At 43.5% G+C, this 12,541-nt stretch overlaps 1 protein-coding gene across 4 annotated transcripts in view; it reads right to left on the bottom strand.

Annotated features, from left to right (window-relative positions):
• The window catches only part of CCS (copper chaperone for superoxide dismutase), a 356,173-nt gene that overhangs the window by 84,581 nt on the left and 259,051 nt on the right, over positions 1-12,541 (bottom strand). The gene's annotated exons all lie outside the window — the stretch shown is intronic.

Here is a 12,541-nt window from a genome sequence, read left to right as displayed (position 1 = left end):
ATTTAAAAAAGGCTCCCCCACCTATACCCATCATGACTCAGAATAAGGTTAGCCAAGCACAAAGAGTTGGAGAGGAGAGAAGCACAACAGAATAAAGAAACAGCCCAAAAGGCAAGGAGCCACTGTACAAACCACAAACAAAACAAACACAAATAACCAAACCAAAAGGACACAGACGTGCAGGGAGGGTGTTCATGGTCCCCCATTGAATTGGAGAAATGGATTTTAGGGGCAAGTACAAAAATCCTCATTCATCCACTGAGAGACACTGGTGCTACACTGGAGACATTGCAAAGCAATTCTCCTAGGAGGGAGCAATCTGTGGCTGCCTGAAGCACCCAAACCCTGCAACTGTGAATGCCAAAGTATCGAACAGGTAAAACCTGACAAAAATATGCATGGACGACCAGGTGGCAGCAAGGCACAGCTGTTCTGCAGAGGCCCCGTGACGCGCAGCCCACAAATCACCCACCAACAGAGTGGAATAAGCTGAAACCCTGAAGGGCACCTGATGGCCCTTGGTTATGTAAGCAGAGTGAATGGCAGCTCAAAGCCATCTAGCTATCGACTGCTCGGAAGCCAGCCAGCCCTGCTTGTGGGTGTCACAAATAACAAACAAGTTACCAGTTTTACGCAGAGAAGGAAGTCCAGGCAACATAAACTATAAGAGCTCAGGCAACATCTAAGAGATGTTCAGAAGACGAAATCGCATTAGGAAGAGCTGGAACCACAATGGATTAGTTGATATGAAATTTTGAGACCTTAGGCATAAATGATGGAACAATATGAAGTTCCACTCAATCATCATGGAAGACAAGATGGGGATTGTCAACAGAAAGATAGTCTTCCAAGTTAAGTACTTGTGGTAAATAGAATCAAGAAGTTTAAACAAGTTGATCTGTAAAAAAAATTCAAAACCAAATTTAGTTTACATGGAACCATGGGGGGGTAGAAAGGTGGGTTGTAAATGAAGAACATCCTGCAGAAACGTTTGAACTGCTGAAAGCAAAGCCAACCGGCACTGAAAATAAATGGAAATGGCAGACACGTGCAATTTCAAGAGCCTAAATGGAGGCTCGCATCAAGACCCGCTTGAAGAAACAAAAGATGGGTAATACGGAAAGAATGAGACAATGGATTTGTCTCACACCAAGATTGATATGCTCTCCAGATGTGATGATATACCTGGGATGAAACCGGCTTCTGAGCCTTAAGCATGGTTTGCATAACCTGCCCCGGAACACCCTGAGCTCTCAAAATTGTGGTCTCAACAGCCATGCAGTCAAATTAAGTGGGAGGCAAGTCTGGATGAAGGAACGGCCCTTGACTGAGCAGATCTGGATGAAGTGGAAAAGGCCATAGGTCCGAGATGAGAATACCGATCAGGTCTGCGTACCACGCACAGTGAGGCCAATCTTAGATTACCAGGATAATCGTCATATGTTACCTCCTGATGCCTTGGAGAACTCAAGGTAGAAGTGGAAAAGGTGAGATAAAAACAGACAAAATTACTCTGGTAGAGATAGAGCATCTGCCGCATAGGCCACTGGGTCCCTGGCCCTGGAACAGTAAAGGGGAACCTTGTGATTTAGACACAATGCCATGAGGTCGACCTCCGGAAGACCCCATCTGTCTACTAGAGATTGGAACACATCCAGGTGAAGTGAAGTGACCACTCTCTCCGGGCTGGAGATCCTGCCAGCTAAGGTAGTCTGCCTCCCAATTTTTGACCCTGGGAATGGAAACCACAGATATGACTGGAATGTTGTCCTCTACCCATGGGAAGATCCGTGCAGTCTCCCTCATCACCAAGTGACTTCTTCTGCCTCCTTGATGATTGATGTACTCCGCAGCCACTGTGTTTTCTGACTGGATCTTCATGAGACGGCGCCTAAGAAGCTGTTGAGCTGGTAACAGAGCCCTGAGGATCACCCTGAGTTCCAGAACATTAATGGGAAGCCTTGCTTTCACACGAGTCCAGAGACCCTCGAACCGAGATTGCAAAAGAATTGCATCCCAGCCACCTAGACTGGCGTCCTTGGTGAGCAAAGTCCAATCCTCTACTGTGAATGGCTGACCCACTCTGAGGTGTTAGGAGTCCATCAAAGGAAAGACAGGCTTGAGGGAAGGGGCATATGACGCGCGACAGATGAAAGTGTGACCCGTTCCACTTTGAGGGCAGTTCTAACTGCAGCTCCCTGGAAGAGAATCTGGCGAATGGGAATGCCTCAAAGCAGGAGACAAGCTTCTCTAAGAGATGCATGCATAGACAGATGGAGATTGTCCGCTAAATGACAAGTCATACCAGCGCATGGAGATCTGATATGTTGTCCTGATATAGACAGATCCTCTGAAAGTACATGTCGAAGAGCATTCCAAGAAAAATCAAGCACTGGGATGGAATCAGATTGGACTTTTTGAAATTCACAATCCATCCATGAGAGATCAGTCTGATGGATCAGCTGTACCTGGGAGAGCAGTTCCCTGGATGGGGTTTATATTAGTAGATAATCGAGATAGGGAATGAACGAAACTCCCAATGACCGTAGATTAGCCAAGACGACTGCCATGATCGTGGTTAAGACACGTGGGTCAAAGGAGAGGCCTAAGGGAAGAGCCCGGAATTGGAAGTGGGCATCCTGGATCGCAAACCACAGGTAGGACTGGTGCAGTTCACATATAAAAATATGTAGACAAGCATCACAAAAAATCCATTGATACCAGAAACTCGTTGACCTCAATGCTGGCAATCACTGAACACAGAGATTCCATCTTGGATTTGTGGAGCTGCAAATGAATGTCAAAGGCCTTTAGGTTAAAATGGTTTGTACCGAACAGTCTGGCTTTCGTACTATGAATAGGTTTGCATAAAAAACCTTTTGATCTTTGACCCATGGGAACTGGAACAATGACTCCCATTAACAAAATGCTCTCTACAGCTCCTTGGATGGTCAGCCACTTGTCACAACAGGCTGGAAGATCCATGGAGAAAAAATACAGATGAGGAAGACGTAAAAATTCTATTTTGTATCTAACCAAGGGGGTGCTCCTTGCACAAGCATTGAACATGTTTGAATCCAAATGGTCTGAAACCTCTGAAGACGCGCCCTCCAACCAGTTGGGAAGCCAGTCATGTTGCTGGGTTTTCTGAGAGCTTTGTTTCCGGATGGCGGGAGGACCAAGACTTATGGGCTTTTGCTTTTGGGCAGGTGGTAGCCAACCCTGGTCCTCGGGAGCTACCAACAGTTCATGTGTTCAGGACCACCAGTGGATCTGTACAATGTGTCGGTTAGGAATGAATGCACCACATGTTCCAAAATGTAACCGTTCGTAATGACTACACCTCGGTACCAACTAGGTGGACTGGAAAACAAACAGTTAGTAGCTCTCAAGGACCCAAAATCCGAAAGGAGCGAAAGGAAGGACCAGTGGAAGATCTAGATCTGGAAGAAAAAGAGGGTAGGATGAAAGTTTTCCTCCCATTGCCAAGGCAATGATTTCATCAAGTTCAGGACTGAATAACATCTCACCAGAAAACGAACGAGCCTGAGAATCATTTGGATTCAGCGTCCGCTCTTCATGTTCATAGCCAGAGAGCCTGACATGCCACAATAGCCGGGAACAGACTAAACCTGCATCAATCGAAGCCTCTCCCAAATAACCTGCATATGTTCAACCAAAGGAAGAACAGCCCTAGGAGTACCCTAGGCAAACGAAGGCTGTCTGCAATAAGATCTGTCCATTCCTCAATTGCTTTATTTACCCAGACTAAAACAAGAGTAGGCCTGAGAGCCGCTCCTGCAGCCACATAAATACCCTTCAGGGTAGATTCAAGTTTGTTATCAGAGGGATACCTAAGAGAAGTAGAATCCAGGACGGGAATAGAAGTTTTCTTGGATAGTTGTGATACCTAACGATCCACAAGTGGGGGAGACTCCCACTTTGATCTATCCGTAGCAGGAAGCGGGTAGAGAGGTTTAAATGTTTTAAGATTTGGAACTTACTCTCCGGGTGTAACTATCCTGTAGATCACATGTCCTCTAACTAAGGAGAGTAAGGAAAAGTGTCTGTTTTCATTTTATTTTGAAATTACATTCCTGAGACACTGAAGGATCAGCATGAGAGATCTCCAACACTTGCAAACATCCTTGATTAAAGCGTCCACTCCCTGAATATTAGAGTCCTCCTTCAGTACCAACAAAATTTCAGAATCTTCCGGAAGGTCCTGCTCCCTGTGAGAAGAAACCTAAGAAGAGGAATCTTCACCAGACTGTAAAATTCTTTTGTTAGAACCGCTATATCTAGAAGTGTCCCCTGAACACCTGGAAAAGGGTCAAGTAATTTGTCAAGTGAAGAGGATACCTGAACCAGGCCTTGGATAGAACAAGACAAAACCTGAGCCCAAGGGGGGATCGACTGAATATGCGGAAGAACATTAGGTTGGACCCCTGGGTCAACTGAAGGAACCAGGCCCCAGCACTACTACTGACCAGGTTCCTTGAAGTCTCCTGACATGGGAAGAGATGGAGAGTGAAAGCAGAGACCCAAGAAAGTGCTGCAAAGTGCTTGTAAAGCACAGATTAAGATTTTGTTTTTAACCCGTGCCAAAAAGAAAATCAGAGCAGCAAGTGCAAAAAACAACAACATTCCAGTAGAAGGAAAGTTATTATTCTATAATTAGAGATAAGTAACAATATAACATTTGCACAAGAGTAAAATAAACATAGAGCTAGATAAGCTGTAATGACATGCCCTAAACTCTGAATAGTGGGCCTAATTCAGGATGGCTCGTAATAGCAATCCAACCCGCAGTTTCTTGATGGTTGGGAAACTGCGCATGTGCAGAACGGGTCCTGTGATTGCATCGCAGGGATGCAAACGCCTCTGCCTGAATGACAGACCGCATTTTCCGGGAGTGGCGAGGCCAAAGACTGCGTCGCGAGATGCAGTTTCCTTGGCCTCGCAAGCCACCCTGCATTGGCAAGCCTGAGTAAGCTCAGGCTTACTCAGACTGCCGTTGCAGATGAACATCACGACCATTAATTTAATTGAACGTACACAAGTTGGATTATTGACCTTGGTTCCATACAGACATGTATGACACCACAATATTTCTGCACTTGCTTCACAAGAGCCTCTCATATCAATAAAGTTGGTTGTGGCTATAGCTAATTGCTCCAATTGATTACAGGTTGTCTCAACTCCACCCCCTTTACCTCCTGCTTAGCTGAACAGCCATGTTTTGAAGACGACAATATGACAAATGCATCCACTACAGTACAACAATATCGTGTAAACAGCTTGAGGAAGCCCACAACCAAAAACAAGAAAATACTCATGATGAAGTGTTTTATTTACATTTGTTTTTGCTTAAGAGCATCAAAATATACCAAGGAAGTTAACATTAATGTCCTTATTTAATACACTTATTATTAACCAGAAATGTATGTGGTAGAGGCAGGGGTGTCAAACTCATGGCCCTCCAGGTGTTTTGGAACTACACATCCCAGCATGCCCTGCCACAGTTGCAGCAGTCCCGAATACAAAATGTATGGCAAGGTATGCTGGGATGTGTAGTTCCACAACAGCTGGAGGGACGCGAGTTTGATACCCCTGTGGTAGAATATAGGAAGTTTTGTAGTTTCTCTGTAAAACTTAAATGCGTCAAACAGATCTTTCCGTACATCCATCACTAAAAACAGAAGTATAAACTGTGGCATTTCTAGGGGGCTAATCTCATGGAAGTGCTGAAAGGATAATGCCATCCAGAAAAAAATAAAAAAAATGGTTTTGGGGGGAGCTCAGATACATAAAATACACCTTTTGATTTTACTTACAGTCAGTGTGACATAACCCCAATCCTGAGTACAGACACTGAGGGCACCAACAGTGCAATCTTTCTTAATATCGCTTGTCTGATAAAAATGGAAGCTCCATAGGAAAAGGGCACAAAAATAGTTGATAGCTTGAAAAAGAGCTTGCTGAGTAGGAGAGAGTCCCATTAACTCAGAATCATTGTGCATTGTCAGGGACCCATAGGATCGTGGTAACACAAGGTGAAAAATAGGATTTCAATTACCTACCGGTAAATCCTGTTCCCGTAGTCCATAAGATATATTGGGGAAACTTAGTACGATTGGGTATAGACGGGGTCCAAAGGAGCCGTTCACTTTAAATTTCTTCACTGGGTGTGCTGGCTCCTCCCCTCTATGACCCCTCCCACAGGCAGTTATAGGTAAAACAGTGCCCACAAAAGAAATTACATATATGAGAGAAGGAACATAACAACGAGTGGTGAGATTTATAAATCAGCACACCACTAACATACAACCACCAGCAACGGCTGGTAACAACAGCAACAGCTGAACAGGTAACCATTGTGAATTTCTAATTATTTTAAATAAACATTTAAATGTCAGCGTTAATATATACTGCGGATGCAAGGAGCATCTTATTACCATATACGATAAAAGTGCGTTGAACATCGCAGCTCTATGTCCCTTAAGAGAAAGCAAGCAGTCGCACACATGGTATTACTGAGGTCCAACGCTCAGAGATATATGTATTTGATATAAAAAGTTATGCATACAAAATAACATTTATAAATATGGTTACAGAGTTACAGTTATAAATGAAGCAGTTGCAGTTACATAAGAATCTGATACAGCCAGTATACGTCACCCTATGCTCAGTGGTCTCCATTTTAGAATCTGCACCAACAGAGCTTCCTGGGTGAGGGGAAATACATATATACTGTGTATTGGAGGAGGTTACATGTCTGGGGCTGAGTCTTCTGTTATTGGTCCAGGGGTGCGACACATCCAGTACACTAGGGATCATTGGTCGGCTCAAACTGTGGGCTATGACTAAGTCCTGAGATGTAATTACTGTTTGTTTACATTTGAGTTCCCGCCCCAGCACCAGTCAAACACACCACATTATCTTTCAGTAATATAAATGAATCCGGTATTGCTAATAACTTGTTGCAGAAATATGTGACAAATATCCTCGCAACCACCGGATTACTGCTTATGTGACCCTGAACAATTTGATCCCACACACAGTGTTCTTGATATTTAAGGAACAATACATATATATCTCTACATATATGTGACTTCCTGCTATTACAATTACGTTATGAAATATATTTAAACCGTGGGTTAGATGTGTTTAAAACTATGTGTAGGGGAATATAAATGTTATACATTTGACACATCATACATCAATGTCTGGTCTGTACGATACTGAATGTCACTTTTTAGTGGTCTTGAAAGGTATTAAGCAAACAAAGGTCTTGCTTGTGTTTGCATATGTTATATTGTGTTCTTGTTTGTTCTGACCTCTAGTGTAACAATGACAGTCCAGTATCTACTGACTCAAAATACAACTCTCAAACAATTGGGGCAAACAACGGTTATTTACACATTCCCTCAGCCCAAGGTCTATCTTCCATGGAGCAATCTGATACTGTATGTTTTAAGACACTATAGTAATTTGTATTACTGGCTGTAATACATTTGATTGCGTGTATAAGTGATTTGCTATTTTGTGACAGTATGACATTTATTAATAAATGCATCTTCTACCGTAATGCGCACAGTAACTTGCCGTTATGGTAATTCTCGCCCTACCGTATCGATGCATGCATCGTAGATGCATCCATTAATAAATGCCATTGCGTATTCTAAATACTGAAATATGCTATTTTACTTCGACAGATCACCCTTTGATAGTAACCAAAAACTATCACATAACTGTCATAACTCATATTTCATAATAAAGATATTTCAAACAATAATTGGTGACCTAGACACACGTATGTATTCATTTCGCAAATCAGACATGGACTATAGTTGGGGAAGACAGGGAAGAGGACGGGACATCCTCTACATGTGCTCGGCGGTCGTGAGACCACTGGTTGGATGTTGGACGACATTCAACCTAGAGAGTATGCTGGGACAGTCTATGTCTGATCTGAACGATCGCTGCATACATACATGTACCTACGTCTTTGTACACTGATGTTCGGATTCGATAGAGGTTTTGCTGGGCAGAGGGAGAAAACACAAACAAGTTGTGAAAGAGACACATAAAATATTCATGGTATATATTCCTGTCACTCCCTGAACATTGTTTCCATTTCTAAATCGTATACCAAATCTGTTTCATCATTGAACAAGGGTTATTATTTCAGGTAGTATCCTTCCTAGATAACATAAACCTTCGGAGTTCGGGAGAGCCACTCATAGACTTTTCTTCCGCATATATTAATGAGCTCTTTATCTGCTATGTGTGAATAGGCCATTGTTTGATTGTTTCCTGATTTCCTGAAATTGGTGACACTTAAACATACCAGGGATTTATCTATGGTACTTGTGGATCTTAAGACTAGGGGGTCCAGTTATATTATATTCCTTTTTTCAACCGTTATCCCCCCCCCCGTGTCATTCAAGTACCTCAGCTAACTCTAAAGAATATAGCACTAATCCTGCATTACTTGGTCTTAGAGGTACCTGTGAGCACATCCAACATTCTGTTTGGTTTAAGACCTTACCCACTATTGAGTGGTAATCACTCATAGGATGTCTGTTAAATTCAACATTATTGCTTAACTGACATCTCTGGATGCACTCATCTTCAATTATAGGGTCACAATAACTACAAAATACATTATTCCTCAGACGATAGCCTATCACATTACCTCCGAACTCCGTAACTACTAGACCTTTGATTTACCCTGGCTTTAAACAAAATGATAGGCTGATCCTGGGATCCTATAAAGACATCACTCCTTTCTCCAGAACCAGTTCCAGTCCCACACTCAACTCCTCATGAAAACTCACAAAAATAGAATGTCCTGGGGAAAAAAATTTGTTTATCAAAAGAAAACGAAAGATAGAACAAAACAAATCTTGCTTATAGCAAATTCATTACAACGACTGGTCTTTTTTGTAATCCTTTAGTACGCTCAGGTAGTGGTCAACAGTGCCGCCACTCAGTCTTCATGGAACAGATTCTCGAGTGATATTTCTGCGATTTTACTCCCTTTACGAGTTCCTTCCGGACTAATGACTTTCTTGCAATGGGAATCGTGGACCCAAGTCTCTCTCTCAGCTACTTTCACTGAAATTGTGCGGTCAACAAAACTTGACACGGTCCTTCCCACCTGCCTATTAGGCAACCTGAGCGTAAGAATAATCACACAGTCTCTTGGTTCACAATCAAGACAGTTAGTAATTGGCATATCAGGAATCAACAGTGTCAAGGTCTTTTGATAAGTTCTCAAATGCTGGCTCATCTTGATAAGGTACTGCACTGTCACCTCATTAGTGTATTTCAAATCATGGTGCGGATCGATCATGGCATGAGGTTGTCATCCCAAAAAAAAAAAAAATTCAAAGAGGGTGATTCGTTAAGTGGGGATCTGGGAGTGGTTCCGATGCTACATAACACTAGTGGCAGTGCTTATGACCACAATAGTCCAGTTTCAGCCATCACTTTGCTCCTACTCCTAAGGATACCATATCTACACACAAATTTCTGCACAATTTTCTTTGCGGTAAACACAGCAGTATTTGTAGCAGTAGGGAATGCCTCTACCTAGTTTGAAAAAAAACTCAGTGCACATCAATACATATTTCAAATTCCTACAGGGTGTTAACTGTACGAAGTCGATTTGTATTACCTGAAAAAGGTCCGTCTGCAGGAGGAGTATGGGATGGCTGTGTCAGTGCTACCCTACCAAATGTTCTTCCTCATGCAAGTAAGACAGGTCATTGCTTTCCTGCTTGCCTGAGAAGAGAACCCCAATGCACGCCAGTAAGCTCTTACCAATTTGCAAATACCTTCAATACCCAGATGAGTCAGACCATGTGCCGCCTCAGCTAGGCTTGGGAGATACGCCCTGGGGTGCCACTGGCTTACCTTGTCCATCTCTCCAGAGTCCTGAGGACTCCTGACAATACCCCTTCGTCTTCCAGACCTCCTTTTCCTGTAGGGAACACAAATTTGCATCTTAATTTAATTGCTGTGTGTTTGCAATGTAGAGTACCATGAGCATCACTCAAAAAAAAAAAAATCTCTAGAGTGGGTTTATATATTGGCTGACATATCTTCTGCCAACTCGCATGCCCCGGTTAGTGAGACCAGCTCAGCGACTAGTGCTGCATGTGGTCTGCCCAAAGGTTTCAGCTTCTATAACACCTCAGTCATCTACAACAGCATATCATGTGACTTTCACGCTCGGCGTAAGTTGGGGTTCCGACAACAGAGTTTTGGCTGAAGGGACAGCTACCTGTGAGGAGAGTAAATGAGGTGGCTGAATGTAATTCCTCCTCATGGGGTGGAAGCCTATCTAAGTGTTAACGTTGGCTGGAGGGTGTAAAGAAAAGGAGGACTTCGTAGAAAGATAACTGTAGTTTTAATGAATAATCAGTCTGTACACGAATATTGGAGCAATTGAAGAAAGTGGAAGAATTAGAGTCTATGGTTAAATGACTTGAAGAGTGAAGCTGAAGAACTCCGGTAAAGAAGAACTGAAGACTGTGTTTTATGATTAAAAGACGAGGCTGAAGAACTTGGACTTTGAAGAAATGAGGACTGTGGTTTGTGATTGAAAGACGAGGCTGAAGAACTTGGACTTTGAAGAATTGAGGACTGTGGTTTGTGATTGAAAGACGAGGCTGAAGAATTTGGATTTTGAAGAAATGAGGACTGTGGTTTGTGATTGAAAGACGAGGCTGAAGAACTTGGACTTTGCAGAAATGGAGAAGTCTCCGGGAACCAACGTTAGCACCTGGAGCTCCTCTACGACCTGGGACCCCATGAGCGCTTCCACGAGTGGCAACGGATTTAGACAGCAGGACTGCAGCAGCGCTTAGGTAACCGATGGATGAGAGCAACCAGGACCAGGGAACCAGAAGTAACCTGGGAGCACAGAGCTGGAGAACCTTTCACAAGGAGGTAACATGAAGCACTGGCACTCTCCCTCCGAGCCAGACCCCTTTTGTAAGGGGAGAACACGCAGGATTGGCTGGACACAGATTGGGAACTTCATTGGTAATACTCTGGTCTCCAACATGGCTGCCCCAGCACAGGAGACATACTTAGCTGTTAGCACACAGCTTTAGCCAGCTTCTGTCTCTGACACACTATACTGTGTCACCACTAGAGGACCTTACCGCAGCGATCCCCGCCGCAGCGCCCGGCTCTCCAGACCCTCGGCCCCCGGCCCTTGGCAGCCGCACATCCGTCCAGAAGAACCCGCCGCTGCAGCCGTGCCAACAAGCGGGATGGTAACCCGCGGGAGCACCTGCCGGAGGTAAGGCTCCGGAGCCTGACAGTGACATGAATGTCTGTCTGTGGTAACTACCGTCAGTCTAGGGGGAAAAAAAATAAAAAAAAATATCAGGTCTGCGTTCATTAACGGGCTGTCACTTAAGTCTGGTCTCGTAGTAAAGGTCTGATTCAGATATTCCACACAATCATGCGCATCAGTGTCCATACAAAATTTTCCTCCACCAGTATTCTCATCCACCACCCTTTGTGCATTACAAGGCACATGCAGTAATATACTGGTGTCATCAGTGACAGCTCCCTTTTGTGCTGATGAGACATACCGGGTTCAGGCAGAACTTTGAAGGACCGATACGGCATGTGGTGTATGAACTCTCAAACCATGTACCAGTACTACATCCTAAGTATTTGACCCTTGTCCTACACAACTGCAGTTTATCCTTTGAGACCCTGTGTCCTGTCTGGAAGAGATGAAACATACGTTTTTAGTATTCGCCAGTGAAGACACAAATGTATCGGAGCACAGTAATAACTTCATATCAATACTGATCTCATATCGGGCTCATAGTAAGCAGCTAAACACTCAGGCTGTCAATGAAACCTTGGGAGAGTCAGGTCCATGTATTGCACCCCCTTTGTGAACGCAAAGATGAAGAGGAAACAGTGAAGAAAACAGAATAGAGGTTGGTGACAGTAAAGTTTGTAGAGGTGGAGAGGATTTTATTAAAATTACAGCTGGATTGGGCACTATGGGGAATTGATTCTTAAATACTTGGTCTACCCCCCCCTTAAATCTTGTGCTTACTGTGTCACTACTGGGATTACCTCAGCAATCAATCCAGTGTCCTGTCCATCCTAAGTTCATAGGGAACCCGGTATCTGTGAGATAATTTCCTCTACCTGTGATGGACATGACTCTAGAACAGTGGAATGCAACATTAGTCTTTGAGGAGTATATAACATACCTTGTACTTCATGAGCGGGAGTACAATATATGTATTTCACATTTAAATTTACACAACAAAATCTCTGTCGATTAAGTTAGTCAGGGGCCACCGCTGCTAGGAGAAATGAAAAGGGTTTAGCATCACAGAGGCCCAATCATAACTTCAGCAAGTTTTGTCAAAGGGTGATGTTGCACATCTCTCGTTACTCCCATTTGCCGAATTAGTATTTACCTGTGATCTTTTCCTAACAGAGAATTTTCTAGTACTACAAAAAAAAAAAAGCTTCTAGGTCATGCAAA

Source organism: Pseudophryne corroboree, chromosome 11 (assembly GCF_028390025.1).
Source record: "Pseudophryne corroboree isolate aPseCor3 chromosome 11, aPseCor3.hap2, whole genome shotgun sequence".
In the NCBI taxonomy this organism is placed as follows: domain Eukaryota; kingdom Metazoa; phylum Chordata; class Amphibia; order Anura; family Myobatrachidae; genus Pseudophryne; species Pseudophryne corroboree.
The sequence above is the reverse complement of the archived record's forward strand: the minus strand, read 5'-3'. Positions and strand labels throughout refer to the sequence as shown.